The sequence below is a fragment of the Sinocyclocheilus anshuiensis genome, unplaced genomic scaffold, assembly GCF_001515605.1.
Source record: "Sinocyclocheilus anshuiensis isolate Anshui unplaced genomic scaffold, SAMN03320099.WGS_v1.1 scaffold124, whole genome shotgun sequence".
Lineage (NCBI taxonomy): Eukaryota > Metazoa > Chordata > Actinopteri > Cypriniformes > Cyprinidae > Sinocyclocheilus > Sinocyclocheilus anshuiensis.
In genome coordinates this window covers 850,561-854,215 of record NW_015554082.1, presented here as the reverse complement: position 1 = coordinate 854,215, position 3,655 = coordinate 850,561, and positions in this window count along the sequence as shown.

The following is a 3,655-nucleotide window of genomic DNA, read 5'->3' as shown; positions in this document are numbered from 1 at the left end:
ACTCCTAATTGAGATTGTAGATAGAGTGTCAATGGTCCATTTGAGAGATAGGTGGCGGTAATGCATTTATAAGTCTGCGATCAGCCTTAAAGCAAGAAGAAGAAGAAGACACGTCACGCACCGGCTGTCGAGGACGCGCTCAGGACAGTTCAGACATTGCAGTGCATCAGAGGTAAAAAAAACCGATATAAATACTGTTCAGTTTATTGCACAGACCGATCGTTTCGTGTCTTTACACATCAATGTATCGTCACGAGCCGCAGGGTTTAATTTGGTTTTGTTTGTGTATGTTTTTTAGCCGTGATTCCCATTCACTTCCATTATAAGACTGACAGACTGCAACGGTTTGAGTTAAACATCTTCGTTTGTGTTCTACTGAAGAAACAAAGTCAACTACATCTTGGATGCCCTGGGGGTAAGCAGATAAACATCAAATTTTCATTTTTGGGTGAACTATCCCTTTAAGTCAAATGCAGTACAGTAGACTAAATGGTCAGACAGTCTCTTTTGAATAGTCAGCAGAAGGGAGTGGGTGATCTCCGGTACTTTAATGTCCCGCATTATTCACGCTCACTTACACCCCCTCACTGCCAAAGCAGTCAAGTTAAATGGTGTGTCTCTGAGAAGGGAGATATGTGACGCTTGTATGACTGAAGCAGTGGCTGAGTGTATGAGTCACTGCTTCTTAGCATTACATAAATAAATATATAAATCTGTAAATGAAAGCATCAGTGAGATTCAGTAATTTTCCTCATGGGTCTTCTTGAGTGTTTATCTAGGAACATAAAAAGTAAGCATGCATGTGCATACGACTGGGTTTTGCTTGCGTAATTTCATGTTTGTCGTTATCAACTCACTAATCCTGTTTAATTATGATTATGAAAATACATGAGGCCAAGGGCAGAGTGAGGTGTGTGGTTGATATATGAGACCTAAGGCCTCTGTTTCATACATCTGTTCATAGCCCATTTTCTGCATCTGGTGTCTCTCTCTCTCTGTCCATCTGTGTGAATAAACATATATTGCCTTTAGTCAGAATTAATAGATATGACTTTCAAAGTCTCATTAACAGGAGAATACATAGAATCGATTAAAATCAAGTATTCCGGACAACTGTACAATAAAGAATATAAATTATATACACTACTATTCAAAAATTCAGGGTCAATAATATTTTTTTTAAATGTTTCTTACACTCACCAAGGCTGCATTTATTTAATCAAAAATACAGTAAAAGTAATATTAGTATCATTTCATAATCAGTAATATTATGAAATATTATTGCAATTTCAAATTTAAACCGTTTTCTATTTAAAATTTTAATGAAAGCAACAGGATGCGCTTTCTGCCATCTCAGTCTCTGTGAATTTGTGTTTGAAACTAGTGCTTTACAGACATAAAAAATATATATCTATAGAGAGTAATATGTCTACTTTGATATAAACCAATTCAAATGGAAGACAAATATTCTCCGGTTATGTAATCCGTATGAAACATGCATACAGGTGCATCCACTACTGCGGAGATGACAAGTCGGTGTTGCCGACTTCATCTCTTAAACCGAGAACAAAGAAAGCACTATCAATGAATTATTAAAATGTTAATGCAGCCTCCTTACTGTTTTTCCTGACACATTCATAATCATTGCTTCTGCGGTGCGCTGTGGCAAGCTTTACGCGTGCGCTTGAGCGCTTATTAGGCAATTAAAGGCTCATTATTATGATTTAAATGGTTTATTAATAAACGTGTGATTAGTCGACTAATGCTTCAAATGAACGACTACTAGTCGACCAGAAAAATCTTTCTACTTTCAAATTAACCAATTCAAATGGAAAACAAATATTCTCAGATTATGTAATCCGTATGAAACAAGGTGCATCACTACTGTGGAGATGATGAGTTAGTGTCACCGGGTTCATCTATTAAACCGAGAAGAAAGAAAGCACTAGTTTATCAAATTATGAAAATGTTAATGCAGTCTCCTTACTGTTTTTCACTGACACATTACTTCTGCCGGTGCGCTGTGGCAAGCTTTATGCGTGTGCTTGAGCACTTAGGGCTATGTAGGCAATTAAAGGCTCATTATAATGATTTAAACAGTTTATTAATAAACGTGTGATTAGTCGACTAATGCTTCAAATGAACGACTACTAGTCGACCAGAAAAATCTTTAGTCGAGGGCAGCCGTAGTGAAAATAATGCATTTAAAAAAAAATAATAATAAATAAAAAAACAAAGCATGAACACTTTACACTGCACCCCATAAACATAATCAAGCCTTCAGAAAAGCTGATCCAAACACCCATTTAAAAAGAAATGCCAAGTTCTGTCATGAAACTCTAGATGTCACAGGCTGATGGGTAGTTAATGCAAATTAATGACATTCACAGCATAACTACTTGGCACAAGCTGATTGGTTCATGTTGCATACACAGCCAATGAGCTTGCTGCTTCACATTTAAATGGCTGGTTAGCATTCACTATAACAGTTCGCATTGCGCTTTCAGAGTTCCTCTGAAACCCTCCACCTTCCCCAGCTCCACCTGTATCTGCTAAATCTGCTACGGGTTAATTTGTATGCTATTTGTGAAGCAGCAGTATGTCTTAAATACTCACAGCACCGTATCGGCATTGTATTGGCAGCAGCAAGTTCCTGTACTTGCTTTGAAGCAGCAGCAATAATCTACAACAACAGCAATAACCAACAGCAGCAGCAATTCTGGAGCATAGCAGATCTATTCCGCCAAGACCAAATATATTAACATTGTCATATCCATTACCATGCTAAAATATTCCTAGAGTTGTCATGATAGAATAGTATTTATTTGAAATAGAAATCTTTTGAAACATAAATGTTTTCCTGCCACTTTCAATGCATCCTTGCAGAATAAAAGTATTAATTATTAAATTAATTAAAATACAAAAAAAATCATACTGACCCCAAACTTTTGAACAGTAGTGCATAAAAAAAATCTAAGAGAATTAGGACCATGTAAGCATTGTTTTTGAATATCACACATAAAAAGTAATTGCAAGATATTAGATATCGTTGAAATACATGTCTTGAAAAATCACATCTCTGTAGTCAACATAGTCGCTGTAAACTGAACCAATTGAAGCTTTTTTTATATATACTAGAAATGGTTTGCTAACATCAGTTTGGCTGACGTGTCTTTGGAGGGCAGGGTTTTGTAACAACAGCATGATTGAAGCAGTAGGGTTTAATTTAGTAGCTAAATCTGGAGGCTGTTATAGCAAAATTGCTTACATCACCTTTAAACTACAAATTACCCTTTAGATAAAGTAGTTGGCTACAAGCTACTGACAAAAATACTCAACCTACTTGAATCTACTTAAAGTGACATTATGTAGTACTATTTTACACCCAGATAACAGACGGCATGTCAATGGCAATGCCACATGATGTGCAGTGAATTACAACCAATAAAGTTCAAACATTTAATGAAACATTTAATCAGAAAATGTAATGTTGCACAAGGACCTTTTTAAGTGATACTTTTGATATCTACTGTATACACCAAAACAGCAGAGTTTAGTAGTGAGACTTCTGTTTCTGGAAACGCTGTTGATATTACAATCATTACATGTTTCCTTACCAATTCCAAGTGAGATTATACTGAAAGGTTTTCAACAA